This window comes from Micropterus dolomieu, linkage group LG19 (assembly GCF_021292245.1).
Source record: "Micropterus dolomieu isolate WLL.071019.BEF.003 ecotype Adirondacks linkage group LG19, ASM2129224v1, whole genome shotgun sequence".
Classification (NCBI taxonomy): Eukaryota; Metazoa; Chordata; class Actinopteri; order Centrarchiformes; family Centrarchidae; genus Micropterus; species Micropterus dolomieu.
Genome location: NC_060168.1, coordinates 32,441,756 through 32,464,436, shown reverse-complemented (window position 1 = coordinate 32,464,436; position 22,681 = coordinate 32,441,756).

Here is a 22,681-nt window from a genome sequence, read left to right as displayed (position 1 = left end):
TGTGGCGTGCTGGGAGTTTGTTGTGATTTGTCATCCTGCTACTGCCGGTGTTTGGAGCTCGCTCTAATGACCACGCAAGCCCCGTGACAGCGGCTCCCGTTTGAGCCGGGGCCGGGGATCCATCATTCTCTTCTTTGTGGCTCATTGGCTCGCTGCCCCCGTCCAGGACAAACTCCCCCGCCGTCACCACTGTGAGGACCAAATAAACTTGACAGCAGGTTTACGTGAGGCCAGGTCACCCGGGAGAAGAGCTGACGGTAACAGACAACACGGAGCATCGGGTGCAGTTTGTTTCCCCTCGACCTGCAGCTGCAGTAAAGGGATGGTTTGATGCCACCTTCGTCACAATGATCTACTGAGGATCTGAAGGGCTTTCAGCTAGTCAAACATATGATCAGGTGAGATCTGCAGCAAGTCAAGTCACACATACTTTAAGATGATTAGTATGGACAGACACATACATGTTTCATGTATTTAATGCACTGCACATATATAGATGAAAACACCAAAGCAGATGTGATCAGAAGGGTAATGCTAAATTGTAACAGCATCCAATATGTCATTACAAGGAATATGAATTCAGATACACAGTGAGTACATTCTTATACTAATGCTATATTAGCTCGCCTTCAGATAATAAAGAATGGTTTTAAAAGTGGGCAAACAGATAAAACAACTTCCTGAAGTTTTATGTCGGACTGAAGCAAGTTCCACTCAGCGAGAGCAGCAAGCATGAAGGCTCTTTCAGACTCACTTCAGCACGGGACTTTAGGAATGAAAAGAGGATATCAGTCACAGCATAAAAGAAGTTCTCCGCTAGAATAACAATCTTCATAAAGGATTTATTTGTGTGATTTTTAACACAAAAACCAACAACAATACGATACCTTCATATGTATGACTGAATAAACGAAAAGACAACCTTCTACAGTTTGTGTTCTGTCCCTTTAATCCAGGTAGTTGGTGGGTGGAGCTGATACCTGGTTCGAGATTCAACACACCTGAGCAGGCGGGCCTCAGGTGCTATAAAGGAGACCTGCTTGATGATTTGACTCTGTCTTCCTGCTGAGTGTTGACTGATTCTGTTTGGTTTGTTTCTTCCACTCACACAGACACCTACAATTGTTTATTTTCACTTTATTTATTAAAACATTTAGTATTATTTGCAGACCGTGTGGTTTCCCTCTTTTGTCACTTACTGTTGAGCCAGGTTGTGACATGCCCACCATCGCTGATAATCCCAACTAAAGAGAAGACAGACACAAAAGTCTCTAAATACTTCTAAACTGACCCTTGTATTCACTGCTGTTCCTTAATTTATTGTTCTTGTTTTTCTTCATATTACCTGGCACATTAAAACTTGTCTGTTCCGGTCTGCCAGAGCTTAGAAAATATTAAAAATATTCTTTTCATAATTTTCTCTCTCAGAATCTGAACAGCAGCACCAATCAATTTGTTTAGTATGGCAGCCTAAACAATCACTACACTCTTTAAATATATAATATTTGCTGTGTGAAATAGCTCCCCTGCTCTTTTCCTCTGAAGGTTTCATTTAAGTGTATTTTATGTGAACGGAGGTAGGTTTAGTTTCAGGTGAGGTGAACCAACTCTGCTGTAAAACTCTGGAGTCATATGGGAAAACTCAAATCAAAAACTTGCTTTAAAAGGTTTTGAATGAATGTGCAGAGGCTTTTGCATTTGTGTGGGTACTTTCCCCCTCTTTTCTTCATCCCTCTCTTCTCTGTGTGTTGCTTCTGTAGAGGATAAGTGTTCTGTAATTTCAGCCACACTCTCTGTCCAAAAAGAGATTTTGATCTCGAGAGACCATTCTCGATGGAGAGAAGGTCAAAAGTGACCAAAAACCGTTCACACAAGGCCAGATGGCAAGATTATCTGCCTCCTGTGTTGAGATTTTTACCATCTGAAAACGAAGTGAAGAATTGTGGGAGAGAAACTGTAAATATGAGGTAATTCCTGAGAAAGCAAAAGTGATAAGTTACCACATAGAGTGAAAGAGATGGAGTGGTTAACAAAGCAGTAAAATATGGACAATGAGGAGGACCTGGTGTGCTGCACCACATTCAGATATGCATGAGCCATGAATCAATATTTATTGCACATAAAGGAGCAATTTTTCCACCTTGAATGATTAAACTTCCCAAAGACGGCTGCAGTCGGGCCATATTATCGCGTTCTTATTCAAACTGATAAATAAGGAATTACACAAGCGACTGTGTGGATGTGAATGCAGCGTCGTACCTCAGCGGATGTTTACAAACTGCAGGTTATTATTATCGTCATATCGCATTTCCCCAATTGTAGTTTGGCTCTGAATATTTCATGTTTCGGGAAAAAGCATGCTGGGTATGACAGGGGCGAATGGCGGAGTGTATTTGTGAAGTGATTACTTCTCTGTGGAGGTTTTTGTCGAGCAGAATTTACAGTAATTTTTCTGAAATTATAAATCGCTCACAGCCGAACATGTTGACTTGTTTATTCATTCGAAGCTCATAAATCATTTTTTTTATTGTTTGAACTTCCATGCTGGAGGAAACAGTTAAAAGATGATGGATAATGCTCTAACAGTTGGACCTGTCTTATTTTCTGCTCGAGTCTGAATGAGCTACTGGCTGCAAATGTTTGTGTACAGACAACTTTAATGAGTTCAGTGAATTGATTTCTTCTTTTGAGTCTGTTTTACTGGAAAACTTTAAACTTCTAAGAGGAACCGAGACTTGTGCTCTTAGATACACAGGACATGTAAACATTTGCAAAGCAAGAAAAGAAGACAGATGTCTTGGCATGGGGTGGGAGGAATAATCAATTCTTAGATGCATCGTGATGCGGACGTGGAAGATTATGAATCAATTAACAAATGTCTAAAAATTGATTATTTAAATGTTAGTAGATTCGGCACACCACCGCTGCGGACTTTAAGGGACAGAGCCTTCAGCGTCACAGTCCCCACCCTCTGGAACTCAAAGATCCGAAATGCTTCCTCTCTGGACACTTTCAAAGATCTACTAAAAACCAAGCTCTTTTCCAAGTCATTCAATGCAATCCTGAATTACTTTGTTGTTCTGTCACTGTAACTATGTGTAAAGCGTCCTTGGGTCCCGTGAAAGGCGCTAAAAATATTTATTTATTTATGTATGTAACGTTAGCTAAATTAGTAACAAAGTATTATTAATTATCAACTGTATGTCAGTACTAACCTACAAGTCAAGTGTTGAGACCATCAGGTACAAGCTCAGACTAAACTGGTGTACAGTTCTTGGTATACATACCGAACATCCTGAAAATTATATTTCAGTTTTCAGAGGAGTCTGACAACTGGTTGTTAATGAAATGACGGTCCATGGAGCTGAGGTTAATAAAGTAAGTTAGGGATGTAAACTAGTCATTTTAAGCTAATTACGAGATGTTTCTTTTGGATTTTAACGCGCAAATTAAATGCTTAGTAATTATCCAGGGATCCTGTATAGAATAAATGATGCATCAAGACGCATCGATACTCGTTTTATAATCAAATCGCAGCCCTCTGATTCGTAATCGAATCATTAGCTGCCCAGAGATTCTCACCCCTAGTCTTGACTGACTTTTGGTCTGTGGCTTAGTTTTAAGGTCCCAGATTCTTATGACTCAGAAATTAAAGACTCATAATGTTTTCAAGAGCCTGGTGGTAGAATCTGAACAGATTATGTGGAGAAAAAAAAAGATGTTATCGGCTAAAACTAATTAATCTTGTTTTCACTTATATCCCATTTTATTTTATCTAATTTTATATTCATTTAAAGTAAAGAAGAGTTCTATCAGCCGTCTATATAACTCCAAGGCTGAGAATGTCTGGCATTATCTTATAGTAGAGTCAGTAAATGCTGTAAGAGTTGGCATTAACTGCCTATTTTCTGTACTTGTAGGTGAGGGAGCAGACTTTGAGAAGTGACAGAATGAAGCTGTGAGACGACAGAAGAGACGGTCGAATTCAGACAGTCATGAATTAAAAGAAGCCAGTAGCTGTTATTGATCAGTCTCAGAATGTGTGAGTGAATGTTTCTGTAGCTCCACCAGTGCTTGAACTAAAGTAAAAATAGGGCGCCAGCGTGGCCTTCCGTCCATTATCTATATCCCCAATTTATACCTGCCATTACGTTATAAGGATGTGTTATCTGGAGCCTATCCAAGCTCACATTGTACAGGTCACCAGTCTATCACAGGGCTGACACAGACAGAACCATTCTCACAATCACACATATTGGGCAATTTAGAGTCGTCAGTCAAACCTTCGGACTGTGGGAAGACAACCTGAGCTCCTGGAGGAAAGCGGTGCAGGCACAGGGAGGACATGCAGGAAACTTCTTACTCTAAAGAAAAAGTACTAACTTCTGCACCGCCGTGCTGCCCCAGGTATTTGGTGGTCAGGTAGTCTGTAGTTTGCACCCGGTCTCCTATAAATAGTCAACGTAAGTTTCTTTTAAACACGACCACAATTTCGTATGGTTAACAAAAGGTGCCTAAACCATAAATAAGTGGCACTCAAACATCACCCCGGACAGTCCAAGAACTGAACTGAAGAATTTCCATCTGTCCCAGGTCTACCCACATTACCTTCTGGTTGGCGGAACATACCTGATCCACCAACAAATTCTCACTCCCGACTCATCACATATTGACATTTGGTCAAGGCCCCTTGGCGTCGCTTTTTAACGCCCCAAGTATAGCGTCGCTTTTAGAAGGCTCCGCGGTCAAGTTAGCAGCGCTTAGCAACAACAAATATGAAACGTCCGGTTAGACTTAGAAACGGCACGTTATTAACGTTGTGAAATGTTGCAATTTGGTTCGGTTTAGGCACAAAAACTACTTAGTTAAGGTTAGGAAAAGATCATGGTTTGGATTAAAATAGCTACGTACGCCAGTTAACACGTAAGTTAACTAATGTCACTTGTGTAACTTACGCAATTTACGTAACTTGAATCAAAACATCTAATGTTGACTTTGTTTCACAAGGGACACGAACACTGGACTCCTGGTTTAAAGTCAGGATTCAGGCCCTCCATCCACCCCAACCACCTCCTGACTCAGTCTTTTGTTAAATGTCTTATACCTACCTTTACCGTCAAAAACTGATGCAACAGGGCTTCCTCCACTGTGTGAACTATGACGCTATAGGGATCCCCAGTGCGTTAGAAACTGACGCCGATGGGTCTTGACCATGAGTCCATATGTGACGAGTTGGGGAGTGAGAACGGGTTGGATCCACGTTGGCAGGTAGGGCAACATAAAGAAAGCAGGAAGTGTTTTGAATGGATGCATGTGGAGTTCATGTTCACAAAATAAAACAAGACTAAGAGACTACAGCCATACAGTTCTGTACGGCTGAAACAATAGTGCGTTGAGCTAAATGCTAATGTCAGCATGCTAATACTGTAAAATTTCAATTAATAGCCGAGTCCCAAATAGCCGCCTACCTCCTTTACTGGCCTGGTGTGGGAACAGATTTCTACAAATAAACGCAGGTCTCGATTAAACACCTGGTCTGGTTTTTATAGAAGTTCTTTGGATGTATAAAACCTCTTAAACCCTGCGGTGTTGCCTGCTTTAGCGGCTTCTAAGCTGCTTAGATCGTTAATAAAAATATTAATGTTTAAATGTATGATCAATATTTCAGTATTCAGCAAGCTACACATCATTAGATCGGTTAGATTCTCCACAATTCAGTCGTTCAGTTCATTTAACGGAAACAAGTCCCAAAGTAATTCTTTACCAGGGTAACCGGCATGGTACAAGAGATGAAAAAAAACAAAAGTACTGACTCCTGTTACCTTTGAAGCGCTCGTTAAGTCTAAATGTATCCGTTCCATGATTATTTATATTCCTTCAGTCTGTAAGGGTCCACCCATCAAAAGAATCAAAACAGCTTTTCATAAAAATGAATCCAAGTTGTGAATCCTGTCATGTGAAGTCCATCGCTCTCTGTCTGCTAACTTCTGCTACACTTCTCTCATCCTGCACCCGGTTGTTGCTTTCGTTACATTGCTGCCAATTGAATTGAATTCCGGTCTGATAGTTATGCAGACAATGCGGAAGTGTCACGGCTTGGCTGAGTGCTGACTGGGGTGAGGACCCAAATGCAGACAATGGCAAGGCGAGAGGATGCAGTTTATGGTGATTTATTAATTCAAACACTAAACTGAAACAAGCTTACATGGAGCTCGAGGCAAAGTCCAAACAGAGGTAATCCAAAAGCACAAGGAGTAATCCAGAACAGGGAACAGAGCACCAAGCGGAACACTCAACAAGACGCAAGGACGTGACAAAGACTGGAGACACAAGCAGGCATACATATACACAGGGACTAACGAACGGGGCGGGAGCAACACAGGTGAGATACATCAGGTAATCAAACAAAGCTAGACAAGGACACCGGGTACAGAGGGTTACCAAAATAAAACAGGAAGTAAAGTTCACAGGAACACACAAGGACAGATCTACCAAAGTAAGACACCAAAACATGGAAAGTCAGCAAAATCAGGGCACGGACAGAGACGGGACCAAACAGGAGACAAGACTACACTAAAACATGGAAATATAAGACTAAGGACTAGGATACAGACCATAATGATAAAACACAGAAGTACACAGATCAGGAAAACACTTAAACATGAACTAAAGCACAGGACTAAGAACTAACTAAACAAGACTACACAGAGGAACACAGAACCAAAAACAGACTTAAACAGGAAACATGAACACAAATCCACATTCCTAACAGGAAGTCCCTTAAAGCTGCATTCTGTTGAATGGCCAGCAGGGTTCCATTACAAATAATGGTAAAATGAGGCTACTTCTCACCTGATTTATTTCCTACAGTACAGTAAACACTTTCCTGATGAGTTTATGTTCTCAGTCGCTAGTTTCATGTCTTCTTCAACACAGCATGATTTATTTAGTAAATTATGGTCCCAGGAACCAGAAAGCAGGGGCGGCTTTGGGGCGGGGCTACCTTGTGATTGACAAGTCTCCAGCATGGCGACCTGTCAATCAGACTAGAGTGACTCGTACCACAGCACTGTGTAAATTTAACCTGTGCCATTGAAAAAGCTTATTAGGAGTTGGCTGTTCAATTGCCAGCCCTGTTAAAATGACAGTTAATGTGAATTACAGATGCATCTAGCTAAGCAAGCTAGCTGGCTCCACACACGGCGGTTAGCTCCACCGTCTCGTCCATATATGATGCCACTAGATGCAAAAAATCAACAAAGCAGCGCCATATTGGCCAAAGTCAAAGCTTCAAAATGGCAGTCCACAAACCAACGGGTGACGTCACGATGACCACATCCTGTCTGTCAGAGCTTGATGAAATGAATGGCGTGCATTTGATATTGTTGGATATGTTTTATACAAGTAGTATTCTATGTGAAATAAATAACCTGTTTCATAGTAGCCTATTTCAGTTTTGTGCAAGAAGAATTAAAGGTGTGTCCCATAAGGACGCCTGTCCCAAATATAGGCAGGGTCAATTCAGTGATTTTAGCCAATAAAAGCCCAACAATAAAGCTAACATGCTAATGTTTATCAGGTATAATGTCTACCATTTTACTTTAGTGTGTTAGCATGCTAAGAGATACTAATTATCACTGAACACAGATGAGACTGATGTGAATTCTGTCCTTAGGTTTGTAATTAATTGGTCATTTGTCAGCGCCATATTGACATTTTTGAACCTTTTAGATAAAAAGCAAAGGTATCACCAACGTTATTATCATTCATCATAATGGGGACAGGAATGTTTGTACTTCTTTCATTGCGCTCCATCCAACAGTTGAGATATTTTGCCTGGACCATCTCTCTAGTGTGGCTAAAAGATGACAGAGGAGATCATTTATTGAGGCTCAGCTGGTTGTAGATTGGCAAATGTATTGAAATGGAAGTGTATCTGCTCTTTAAGATGGATAACTTAAAACACTTCAGACAACAGTCATCATGTTTGAAACAGTGTGAGAGTTATTAAGTGAGCTGACGGGCAGAGCAGCATCGTCTGAGCGAGGCCACGTGGATGTAAAAAAGGCTGATCGTGTGCTTAATTCCCCTTTGGGAAAAAAAAAATCCCTAATGATGCAATCATCCAGGAGTCAGCCTCCCGCCAATCACCTGTCAAATTATGAAAAGCGCTGTTTGTGGTTTTAATCTCGCTGAATGCCATTCAACAATTTTCTATGCAGAACACTAGAGCGTAACATGAATTAATCAGAGGGAGAAGAAATCAATCGAGCCCTGACATTTCGAACCGCGCAGCATGACTCCTCAAACACACACACACACACTCACACACACTGCCGGGCCCCATTCATTCTGGCTGATTTGATTACAATCCTACAGACTGGGGATGTAGAACTAGCAGAACTTGAAGGACTTTGTGGTAGTGAAGTGGGCGATGCTGTATCAAGCATCCAGGTGCATCCTGCATTCACAGACCTATGGATGGTGTCAGTTGGAGCACTTGAAGGATTCAATGGACATGAAACTCTTGATTGAATCATAAGTACCAAAGATGAACAGCTGTGTTTGTGTATATGTCTGTTTTTTTTGTTGTTTTTTTTAATCAAAGGTGCCACCTGTCAACATGAAAACATAAAGAGCAAAGGCCTACAACACTCAAGGTGTATCTCAGAAAGAAACAGAGACAGTGAGCCACAGCTAGAATAACAGTGTGCACTGTTGCGAGGTGGAGCTAAAGATTACATTTTAAGCTGGCAGTAGCGCAGTTAGTAGGGACTTGGCTTTGGAACCGGAGGGGGGCTGGTTCAAGTCCAGCACAGACCAGTCTTACAGACTGTGGACTGGCTGCTGGAGAGGTGCCAGTACACTTTCTGGGAATGTTCCCTTGAGCAAGCTTGTGCCCTGAACCCCTAACTGCTCCCTGGCAGTCACCGCCCATGGCTCCTAATTAGGATGGAGATTTAATGCAGAGAATGAAATTTGCATATGTTGTAGCGTGTATAATTGCATATGTGACAATAACTTTTGTTGTTATTATTATTGGAAACCTAATAAAACATGAATCTGTGCTTTCAGATGAGTTGCAGAGTGTGATGATGTGCTTTGTTCCCAACTGCAAGTGCTTTGAATTTGCTACAGCTCTGATTCACACCTCTGCTGGCATCTTCTCCATACTCCAACTGAGGCTCATGGGTATTGTAGTATTTAGGGCCAGAACCAACTCTTTTCATTTTTCTTTTCATGACAGTGTAGGCGAATGGCTGTAATATGCAAATTGATAGACATGAAACATGAACCACATGAGCTTTTTTGGGGGACACATATACAGTACATTGATAATATCGCATTAACAACCTGCCCTCCAACCTAAAAGTTAAAATAGGCTGTTTGCCTCCCAAAACAATACACATGAGCGTTTCCCGTACTAGTCCAGCGTCAGGTGACCAGACCTTAACTATGCAAGTCACATAATGTTTGTCACCTGACACTAAACACATGACTAACGGTGTGAAAAGGTTGCAGTTTGGTTAGGTTCAGGAAAAAGGTTTGGGTTAAAGTCAGTACCGTAAAACTTGGATTAATAGCCCGGACTGAACTGACCCTGCCTATTTTTGGGACAGGCGTCCATATAAGACAGGCCTTTAATTCCTTTCGCACAAAACTCAAATAGGCTACCGTGAAACAGTTTATTTATTTCAAACAGAATATTACTTGTATAAAAATGATCAAATAATATCAAACACACATCATTCATTTGATCTAGTGCCGACAGATGGCTGATGCGCTTTTATTTTGTAGGCAGCTACGGAATGAAAACAAACATACCCAACAACACGATGCAGACAGAGAACGATGGACTTCACATGACAGGATTTCCAATTTGTGTATATATGTGTGTGTGTGTGTGTATACACACACACACACACTAACATGTCAGAAACTGGTCCAATATGATATTCATTACACATAAGCTACAGTAACTAAGGTTCAGACAAAGCCCCATGAACATAGTTTTTATATAACTGGAATACTCCACCTGTTCATGTGTAGGTTTTTAACAGTGGTGGAACAAGTATTCAAATCCTTTTTAAGCAAAAGTACTACTACACCGTGGTACCACACTTCAGTATAAGTCCTGCATTCATAACCCCTTACTTAAGTAAAAGTATGTAAGTAGAAAATCAATATGATGCGGTCTGCTTTCACTACCACCACCCTTCACCGCCAAACAAAGCAGTCTCTCAAGACTTTTTAACTAATATCATATTCAACGGCAGCAAGGAGTATGGTTGTGAAAAAGCATTTAGCCTAGGCCTGATGTTTCTTATAGCCACCGGCTGAAATAAAAAAATTACACAAGCCGACTTTTAAACAGCTGTTTTTCTGCACATGTAGCCTGTTTATAAGAGCAGTATTCAGAAGGTACAAAACGTTACATTAACGCCACTCTCTCCCGACAAGTCTAAGCATCAGTGGCAGCAGCTGCCGGAGTTTCTTTCTGTAAGTATATAGCATAGCATCATAGAGTACGGTCTAGACCTGCTCTTTTATGAAAAGCGCTGTGAGATAACGGTTGTTGTGATTTGGCGCTATATAAATAAAATTGAATTGAATTGAATTAAGTTTCACGTCGCTGTGCTGCTTCAGCAGAGGCTTCAATAAATCAGATGTAGAAATGTTGGCGGCATTTTGCTGGTTTACACTAGACAGTGTACTTTGCATCTCTGCAGGTCTTTTCACACGGGAAGCGACACTCCGCCAGCGTAGTCACCTGGCCCCTCGCTCTGCGCTTCTCATGTGAACAGACACGGAGACAAGCGCTCTGCGAGTAAACGGAAAGCGCTCTATAGATAGTAACCACGGCAATGGCTTCTGTGCGCTACAGTATTCCTTCATAGCCTAGCTTAAAGTAAAACTATAAGTAAGATTAGTTGATAGGTTATATTATTATATATATTATTCATATTCATGTAGCTGATGAATCTAGTCTTGCAAACGGCCTCCTGTGAATGTCCCGATAACTGTTCATGGAACACTGCGCATCGCGTAGGCTACAGAAAGTTCAAGTCAATTCAACGGGAACAGGCCCGCTTGTCGCTACGCCTGCTATTCCCGCACCACCCTTCCTACACGCTCGCCTCTCATTGATTGATTCTTTCATTACGAGGCACTTCCCGTGTGAAAAGGCCTTTAGACTGCGACACAGAGTAGCTACTTACAGCTGTGTTAAGTACGCCTCTCTCCTTCGTTCTACTTTCTTCCTTTAGTTGTGGCTATCAGCGGACATGAACAACAAAGTCCGGTGCCGCTGAGCTGCCTGTCAGTAATGAGTAGCGCAGCGTTACTTGCCTTAGTAACTGTAATAACATTAATGTTTTAGAAAAGTAGTTAGTTACACTAAATATTCATGAAGCCGGGACAAGTTACACACGCAACTTCAAATACGATTTGTGGGGTTTCTTTTTATTGTTTTCCCACCTTCAGGGCTGGTAATTTTATGTAAAATAAAGCAGTCGTTCCACTGAATTAACTGGTGAATGTACAAAAACAAAAAAGTGAAAATAAAATGGTCTTCTTTGAGTCGAAAATAGAAACTCAATACTACTTCTGCGTACACGTGGCAATGACGCAGCAACTATTACATATACAACAGGAATGCAGCCAAACGTTGGCACATAAAACGCCATAAACACGGTTACAAAAATACAGCAGTGGCACCTCTAACTCACAGATAACGAGCTCTCGTGGCCCACATGTATGGTTTCTTCCACAAGCATCGGCTATCCGATAACAGCAGCAGCCAGTCCGTGCAAAATAGCGCAGTTTACTTCCTGTATTTACCCGGCGCCCCTTGACCTCTCGGCAAGCGCGCGGCTGTTTGAGCCAGTAACGCTATGCCCTCTGCTGTCTAAAATCAACACCTGCAGCATTCTCGCTACAGCAGAAAATTGTGCAAATAGAGGTTTTATAACTTCAATATCCTGTATATTTAAGCTTTGACTATATCACCTGGTTACATTCATTTAGGCCTATTTATTCATGTTTTGAAACGCAGATTTTGATTGTTTAATATGGACGATAACTCATTTCCTGCTTTTAGTCTTCCCGAGTGCGTCCCATGATTGATGTGTGTACATGCGTTCAGCGGCGTATGAGTTTAGAATCATGATGGATGGCGGGGTGAAGAGCAAAGAGCATGAGGCTGTGTACTCCAGGACTAGTCTGTACATCTCCATCCATCTCCTGTTAATGCAGCAGGCGCAGCTCTGAGACTCTGGGACACTTTGTTGACATCCCAATGAATCCTGGGTGATTTATCATGCCCAGTTCAAGCCCTGCATGTATGCCATACACAACTCTATCTTCATTTTGTTATAGATGTTTTGCTTCTATCTTCTGTGTGTTTATTTCCTTCCTTTCTTTGTTTGTTTGGACCCCCCATTCCTTTTCCCCTCTACTACTTTCTTTCCCATTTTCTTCCCATCTTATCTTTTTCCCATTTTAACCTTCTCCACTTTCCCACCTTTCTTACTGCATTATTTACCCAGGTCTCTTAAGGCCTTTCTCAATCTGCCCTCTTGTCTGTTCTTGTGAAACCTCATCAGTCACATCCCAAGTACTGTTCCAATTTGAAATTCTCCTTTAGCAAAGTACGCTTCACATGTCCTGACATTTTCTTACTCCTCCCATTTTATCCAGGATGCTTTGGGAGTTAACATATGTGAACTTCATGTTGACAAGTATGCATTTGGCATCTACCAGGGGCCACAACTGTTAATGTGTCACTGTTCATTTCTTAGTGTTGTCAGTTTAGCTTTTGAGTCTGTTGTTGATTTATCAACTATAATGGAAATACTTAAACTTAAATACTTAGATACTTAATTTGCTCTGACGTCTTGGTGGATTATAAGGACTCCAGGCAGTCATCTTGGATGCTTCGGCTAGCATCCTGCTAGTTAGTTTGCCATCCGGTTAACGTGCATCATCAAGGAGAATAGTCTAATTTACTAGTGGCTCTGATGTTTCCATAGCATAAGGTGACCAGATTTTTAAATAAAAACCGGGGACATTTTTGGTTTGGTGGTCAGTATGTCATTGAAAAGTATAATGCTATTACATATGAAATAAAAAAGTGGGACAATTTCGGTTTTATAATCTGTCAAACATAACTCTTCTGAATGAAATCAAGTCATTTTGAGGTACCTACCTTTCAGTAGTAGAGGCTGCAGTCACTAATAGAATACTGTATTTTATTGTTGTTTTGGCCATTTAATGGTATTTTAAGAGGTAAAAAGGACTGGATTGGTTGGTAGACAGCAAGTTAAATAATGTGAAGTCATAACGATTATTGAGATTAAGAGATCATATTTTTATTTTTTTAAATTCTTTTTCATTTATAAATAACTGAGCAGTAAGCCATGTTAATTATCGGTTACAGTCCGTTTTCCAAATATAAACAAGGATATTAGACATACGCCTACCAAACACATATTCCATCGGCAACAACAGGCTTCTATTATTGGCTATAATCACATAAATGTCAGGCCTGGGTACTCTATATACTGCAAACACTTCTGTTAAAAGAAACAGTAAAGTTTTACAAAGACATACAGTACCTTTGCTGTTACCATGGACATAAAGTGATGTTTCTTTGCATGTTACATCTAGTTGGTTCGGATAAAAGCAGCTGTAGACGTAAAGAGACTGGGCGAAACAGCTTTAACATGATGCGGACTGTCCCGTCAACGGCAATCAGTTTTAGGCGAATGGTCAGTTTTTGGCACAACACCTGTATTCTCAGCTGTCCTGTCTTTCTGGCCACGTAAAATCTGATTTCAGGTTAGGTATAATGTTTCAACACCTTAGTCTACATTTTACACATAGTTAAAAACGGGGACATTTCTGGGGACAGCCCCAGTCAAGGACAGGCCACCAAAACCGGGGACTGTCCCCTGAAAACGGGGACGTCTGGTCACCCTATCATAGCATTAAAACACAAGATACACTATAATTCCTTTTGGATCATAAACATCTGTCTCAGTGTCGAAATCTACTATTTGTTGGAGCCGTATTACTTTGTCTGGAGGTTAAATTTAATGTCAGTGTTAGTTTTACAACAGTGCAGCATCTGTGGACTTTTGGCTCCTTGTATGTACAGATCACGCTGGTGAAGTCAGAAAGAACGTTGCTGTCCCAACTGCAAACTGACCGTACTGCGACCTAGTTTGAACTCCTGAGCTCACCGTGCCACATTTGAACTGCCAAGGGTGCGAGTTCAACTTAGCGTACACTAGCAGTCTTACTTGTGTTTGTCTGTTCTCCCTGTCATCCCATTGTGTTCTCTTATCTTGTTCCCCTTTTACTGTAGTTCCCATTGATCTACCCTTGTTCCCTACCATACTTCAATTATCTGCTTCAAGCCTTCAATTGCCTTTCTGAATTTCTTCCCTTGTTCCATCTTTCCTTCCTTTCTTTCTAACATCTGGCTTTCTGTCTTTTTCTTTTTGTAACAAACACTTACAAAGTCTGTCTGCTCTTTCTGTTCACACCGTCTCTTTTTTCAGCTGAAGAACTGCTCTTAGCTTTCCTTTTAGAAAATGAGCCTTTCTTGCCTTTATGAGATAGAAATGCAGCTATGAAGTTTCTGGCTTTATGTAAAAAGCAAAGAAACCCCCTGCCCTCCGCAACAGAATCAACATCATGACCTCATGCAAAACAAAGCGTGTATGCACATTTAATGCATACATGATTCCCATTTTTGAGATATTTGGGCGAAGCTGGATGAGTGAAGCTTGATGAAGAGTTTGAGTAAAAACCAGGCAGCTGTAAACACGTCGCTCCCCCTCCCCCGTCTGGGCCAATCACTGACAAATATGACTTCTTGTTTTTGAGCTTGTAGCTGGTGTCCCCCACTGGGCCAATCAGAGTCATTTTAGATGCTGGAATAAAGCTAAAATGAGATGCATCAACTCCCTGAATTTGTCAGAATTGGATCTCTGGGACACTGAAGAAATGTGTATCTTACTGGATCAAATTCCTTCATCTCAACATGTCTATTTGTCCAACATAGAGCCCTAAAATTCTTATTTTATAAAACAAGTGAAAAACCCACGCATGGAGTGAAATTATTTCAACCTGTTTCCAATTCAAGCCAACTTATTTCAAGACATCTCTAAAGAGAAGTGTCAGCATCTGGAGACTAGACAGAATAAGATTAGTGTAAAATGAGTGTGTTAATCCAGTCAGTGTCCCTGCGATATTGTGTGTGACAGATGGACAAACAAGGGTAAATGTGTTGTCTTTCAACCAATTTCATCATGACACTGGAAACCCACAGAGGCTCTCCCATGTATTTCAGAGAGCTTCATCTGTTACTGAAGCAGAGGACGCAGTTAGGGACTGGGATGATGATACTTTCCAAGATGCAACAATCACCATCCAAGTGTTTTTGAGCTTTTTTGGCTTAAATAGGAGGTAGAAAGTAGAATGGTGACAAGAAATTAGAGGAGAAAGTAGTGATGCAACATTCAACAAAGGTCCCCGAACAGTGGGTTATGATTTGTGGTCAGCATGTTAAACACCTTGGCCACCAGGGTGTCCTTAGTGACTTGATTTGTAATGTAGTTTAATGTTCAGTACTGGTAGTTTAAGAGATCAAGGCTGGAGCTTGTTAAAATGTTAAGCTTAAACTCCACATTCTAACTAATTATTATTTTCTTGACAAAAGAAAAATCAAACTAGTCTGCGTTTAGTAATAGAAAGGAGGTAGACTGGACATTATATCCTTCATGAAGGCACGATTGCAGGACTGTTGTATTAAACTGTGTTATAGCTAGGTGTACCTGATAAACTTGCAACATATATATATTTATTCCTGTACTCTGCAATTATACTGTATATAGTCAAGTCAAGACTAGTATAGCACATTTAAAAACAACAGGAGTTGACCCAAAGTGCTTTCCAAGAACACAATACACACAAATACAAGTATAAACGAACAAAAGAACAGAGTGTATCTACCACTGTGTATCCAACTACACAATAAAACACCAGTGCACCAATACACATTAATAATAGGAATTATGGAGAACTTGGTAAAATTCAAAGACGCTAAAAGGAAGTAAATAAGAACAACATCAGATTAAAATGGATTAAAATAAATAAATAAAATAAGGGACAGAATCAGGTAAAAGCCAGAGAAAAAAGGTAGGTCTTCAAATTAGATTTGAAGTTCTCAATGGTGGAGCAGGACTTGATGTGTAAGATGGAAGACTATTCCAAAGCCTGGGGGCAGCAACAGAAAAGGCCCGGTCACCTTTGGTTGTAAGGCGTGAGAAGGGGACTAAGAGGAGTTGTTGTGAAGATGACCTGAGCAACCTAGGTGCAGAATATGGAATTAGCATATCAGTAATGTATTGTGGGGCTAAGCCATTAAGGGCTTTTAAAAACAAATAATAAAAACTTAAAATCAACTCTGTATTTTACCGGTAACCAGTGCAAGTGAGACAAGACCGGAATTATGTGTTGTCTTTTCTTTGTTCCAGTTAAAAATCTAGCAGCTGCATTTTGAACCATTTGTAGTCGGGAATTACAGTAGTCCAGCCGTGAGGTGATAAGCGCATGTATAACTGTTTCCAGGTCTCTATGGGCTAAAAATGGCTTCAATTTGGCTATGGTTCTAAGTTGATAAAAACTGCCCTTCACGACACTACTGATTTGCTTGTTAAAATTCAAAGAGGTAAAACACCTAAATCTTTACTACATTGTGCAAGTTTGTAGTCAGGGGACTAAGTGAATTACTTAAGCTAATGACATAGCTTTCAGGGCCAAATAGAATTACCTCAGTTTTATTTTTATTTAGTTGAAGGAAGTTCCTCGCCATGCAGCCTTTGATATCAGTTTAAGAGGTTTTTCAGAGAGCGAGTGCTGTCAGGTGTAACTGCTATGTAGAACTGTGTATCATCCGCATAACAATGATACAAAATATTGTACTTCTCAAAATTCGTACCAAGAGGAAGCATGTATAGTGAAAATATGAGAGGGCCTAAAATCAAGCCTTGAGGGATGTCACATTTAATGGCAGCAGGAGATGATGAACGATTTCCTATTCTAACAGTAAACATTCCTTCTCTTAGGTAGGATGCAAACCATTGTAACACCGTTCCCTGTAGACCGACTTTTTCCTCCAGGCGTTTTAAGAGAATCTCATGATCAATTGTGTCGAAGGCTGCACTAAGATTAAGCAGGACTAAAATAGCACAGAGAGAAGGATGTCATTTTGTACCTTTAGCAGCCGAGGCATTGGGGGGAAGGGCAACTACCTGAGAGTGAGAGAGAAGGAAGACACACCCCAACACTTTCCCAGTCATTTGAATAGATCACTTTCTCCAGTATACAGTGATGGCTTTTGGCATGAGAAATGCCCCAGCCACATTCCAACGACTCATGAACATAGTGTTGGGAGATGTAACCCAGTGTAATCAAGAGAAAACTCTTTAAGGAAGTTAATGTTAGTTTTAGGAGGCTTATACACCAGTGTGCATAGGATTGGGGCAGTGATGTTAATATTTAAAAGTTGCACCTCAAAAGTAGAGTATATATTACTTCTTATACAAACAGTGCTATTTTTATAGCCTAATCTATGCTGCTGTATATATTTTGTCCTGTACAATTATGTTTATTTCTACACCATGCCACTACCTCCTGCTGCAGCCTCTGCAGTGTTCCAAATCAATTTCATCTCAATATACACTAAAATGTGTGTATAGTTTATAGTTGTATTTTTCTAATGTGTATTTTCTAGTCTGTTGTGTTGTGTTGTATCTGAGGCTGCTGTAACAGGTGAATTTCCCCAGTGTGGGATCAATAAAGTCTTATCTTATTGACTGTCTTATCTAGTTATCTTATCTTTTCACCTTGTGTCCCTGCCACAAACAAATTTTTTTTAATAATTATTACTTAAGGACTTAAGACAAAAATGACTCTTTGTGAAGTAGAAGTTTTGATTATTTAAGTTTTGAAATTTAACAATTTATTTCCTTTTTAGGTGACAATCTTGAAGACTTTCATTTAAATAAACGTTTGTTAACTCACTATCTGTTGCATAATGTGATAACACAATAGTGACTGAGCCTATGGCCCAATGATGAAAGTATTGCAATTTCTGGGGCGTTGTCTAGCTCAGTTGGTAGAGCTTTATATTTATAATATTTATATAGTTGCAGTATTACGAACTGGGTGTCAGTGTCGACATTCCTGGGGAAATGCTGCATTACGTTTCTCCGGATGCAAACCGAACATTTCCTACTGCTACAGCTTCACAACAAAGGCATTAAACTAGCAAAACACAAGTTGACTTGAAACAGGAAATGCAATGTTTGTCAGTGAAATTAGCACTGAAAACATGGGTCTACAAAGCAAGGCAATGGTCACTTTCTGCCTTTTTTTTTTTGACAGAGGATCCGTTTGAAATATTGCTGGAAGTAATGGAACAGGCATGAGCAGCACAGTGAGCTGTTAGATGAAGAGCTGCAGGAGACAGGCTGCACAACTCCAACTTCTCAGCCAGGTAACCAACTCCTTTCACTGTGCCCTGCTGTTCACACACTGTGCAGCAGTCAGATCACGGTTCCTCACAGAATGATGGAAAAAGGCCAATTACTACCTGACTTCTTTATTAACACAGCAATAGTTTGTTTTGCTGCCCCAAGAATTCTGTAACCTGTAGTATGAAACCACACTTGTTGTTACCACCAGTAAAATAAACTGCCAAATCAACCAGAACTGACATTTTTTTTATTATTAACATTTAAAAAACACTATTACTCCATTCTATGTTAGTCAAATGCAGTATTTTGTGGGTCTTTGCTTATTTCTGAAACAACAGAGAAACATCATTGTCAGTGATATGTAAGTTGTTATTGTGTGTTCATATGCAAACCACAAATAATAATGACGATCTCATTTAGCTGACGCTTTTATCCAAAGTGACTTACAATTGCTATATATGTTCACACGCCTCTGGAGCAACTATGGGGGAATCATATGCCAGCAGCAGATTTGGTTTATATTGGTGCAATTAGTATAAAACATAATGCCACACAGTTTTTAATTTTATTTTCCCATTATTTTCCCATTATACTATAACAGAAATAATTAAGACTTCTTTAAGGTCAGGCTGAGAAAACGCCACTACAAGAAATCTAAAATTATCTCTGCTGATGCTCAGCTGGCTGAACCAATCAACTGGAGCCTCATCACGTCAAAGGGTTTTGGGAATTGAACTCCACCCGTTGCTTCAAGTTGCAGAGCAAAGGAAGTGAAGAGGACGTTCTCGTTAACGACAGCCGGCTAAAGTGGAGCAATTAGGGCTAATCAAATGGCATTTGCCTTTAAACAAATGATAGAAAAGGTCAGCGGGCTGGTGGATGTAATTGATCAGATGGCAGTTTCCCCTCAGCGTGAAGGTTAGCTGATGCTGACATTTGTTAGGATCATTTCTAGCCGTGGATTAAAGCTGTACAGTGACATTTTACATTTGTCTGAGTTATTTTACTTCGACATGATTTTCATATGCAACAAGAGAATTGTTCCAGGAGTTTTTATGCCAACTTAACAATCCATTGGGAGAAGTTTTTCCAGCCATTCATGACACACACTTTCCAGTGTCAAATATGTTGTTGATGCAAAAACAAAGGGGCTCAATTAGCTCACAAAAACATTACGTTATTTAGCAAACAGCTGCTTACTTCCACATCTAGCAGATACAGAGCAACATGATCATCCCATTGGGGTTGTGTTACTGATGAATGTGAGTTCACTGTCCTTTTGGCTGTGGTTTGGTCTCTCTGCTAGATGTTACACTTTTGTACAGATGTTCATGGTCAGCAGAGGATGAATCTTTATGACTTAGATGATCTGCTGACTTTGTATATAGCTCCTTGAAGAGGTCAAATTTTATACTTATCCAGTGAAATATCTCTTCATCTGCCCAGTAGATCTGCACATTGTTGTTTTCCAGACAATGTATCCGAATGACTTTGGTGATTACCTGACCTTTCCAGTAGTGCCACCAACAGATTGCCCTAAAATTAGTTTCAGACATTCATACCCCCTAGAGGATGAATTGTAATAACTGTTGTGATCCCCTTTCATTTAGCTTCATCACCAGGTGATAATTTGAATTTAGGCCGATCCAATACTTTGGTTTATGGCCAAATTCCTGCAGAACTAAAGACATTCTCATCACCCTCAGCTGTACTCATGCTGCGTTCCATTGACCTCGGAAGTTGGAGGTTAGAGCTGGGAATGACGTCACAACTGAGTTGACGGCGTTCCAGTTACAAGTCGGTCAGCCAACGTTTACAACTAGCCAGGTTAGTCATTGTTAGCAGCACTGGTTGATAAAAAAACGCGGTATTGTGCGGTATTTACACATACTAAACACTGTAGCAACAGACAGCAGTAGGACAGCACTTTGTGTACAAAAATGACTATGATACACAAGTACACAGACATGCTAATGAACAGTATAAGTTACAGCTTTCACTAACTTTTGATACTCAGAGCAGCCATTTTGGATCCATCTTTGATCACAAAGTCTGGGTAGTGCGGTTCTTGCAACTTTCCGAATTAGAAATCCGACTTAAGGAGGCGTTCCCTTTGAAATTTCTGACTTTGAACTGATGTCAATTGGAACGCACCATTACTGCTAATTAGCAAATATTAGCATGCTAACACGCTAAAGCAAGATGGCGCATTGGTAAACATTAATTGCTTAACATGTGTTAATTGCTTAACATATGTGTTTTATTGTCTTTGTGAGCATGTTGCGACGCTGACATTAGCATTTAGCTCAATGCACCGCTGTGCCTAACTGCATAGTCATAGAGCTGTTAGCATGACCATATCTTTATGAAATACTGTGTAGCTTTAACTTTTAAATATGCAGCCTGTGACGTGGGGTCGCACACGTTGCTTCATGTTAAGCCATCACAAGCACGAACATTTTGGAACCACTAACATACAATATGGACAGAAAACCATGTATCATGTTTCTTTCCAGCAAGATGGTATTTTTTTTATTGATTGTTGCTTTTATCATACTGGAAAAGAAGCCGGTTTAGAAGTGGGGAGGAATTGGGTAACAACACAGAAAATTTATTTTTCACTATGTGGATCTTTTAAAACCGGTTGTTGTTGATAGAGAGCCGAGCAGCGCTGGTATCTTCCCTCTTGCCCACTGACACCAGCAGAGCGGGGGTGTTTCTGCATGATGAACTGCATGTGTCTGTCTCTGCAGGGAAGAGGAGGAGGGGGGAGGAAGGCGGGGGGTGTTCTCCTCATCCAGAAATAATCCAATTCCACGGGAGGATGAACCAAACCTCCACCCTGCCGCTCTCAACTTCACCACCATGAAAAGAGCTTTAGAGTCAGAGGTTGCTGAGGAAAGACCCCAGAGACTGAAGAGTGTGTGTGTGTGTAAGAGAGAGAGAGAGAGTTATTACATGATGCCGAAAGCAGGAAATTCCCCCGTGTGAATTTACCTCACCTTTAAAAGGGAATGCTGGGACACTTTGTGTTTTTTCATTGATATTCTCTCACACACATACAGACATACAGATGAGCCAACTGATGCAACAGCTTGTTATGATTCACGAAATTAGTGTTTTGTTTTTGTTTTCTGGTATTTTAGGAGAAAAACTAGTTCCATGTTTATTATCTTTCCACACAGAGTCTGGCTGCTCTCCGTCTTTGCTTTGAATAACAGAAAACCTGAGATTTTTTTTTACAGTGTGTTCACACTGAAACACACACGTTTTATCTTAATTACTAAAGAGTTTAAACACATCCGACTACAATTAGTCACAGATTATCACATAAATCTGCAATATTCACGTGCCATTCTGCTAATGAAAGGTGAAAGTAAAGAATTAGTCGTTTAGTTGACGCTTTTATCTAAAGCGACTTACAATTGCTATATATGTCTATATATATATGGTTAAGTCTCTTGCTCAGGGACACATTGGTGGATGTCACAGTCATTTAAAAAAAAAGGCCTTTACTTGAGGTTTTCACATGTCCTGTCAGTTTTCTAGTAACCGAGACCTGAGCCATCAGACCAGGTCCAAACTCAGTCTTCTCGTGTAGTGATCCGATCAGTGATATGGACTCTCAGATCTGGCAGGGTGTGAAATTAACTTTTTTTTTCCTTTTGCCCAGATTTAAAATGTATTTGCTAAATGAAGGAATAAAAATCAGCTAATTTAGGCATCATTTCATGTAAATAATATTGTCATTCAATGTTCAATGTATTTACACAAAAACAAAAAGGACCCATGTATTTCAGGACAATCACTCAACCTTACTTAACAACCAGGTATTTCAACTGAAGAGGCGCAATCAATATATTATCATTACTATATGTCAGCCACGATAAGAAGGAAGCAGATTAGAAAGGGACGTTATAATAATTTTATAGAAAGATAATTTGAGTCGAGTCATGGCATGAAATAATATCACCATCAGGTACAGACAGATGATTAGAAACACAAAGTTCACCACAGTGTATTATACAGTCGGTGCTTAATACAAAACCCGCAGTTCAACCATCAACAAATGAGTTCTTATCTCAGTTAAAATCTGCCATATCTGTCCAGAGTCCATATCTGAACAAAGAATC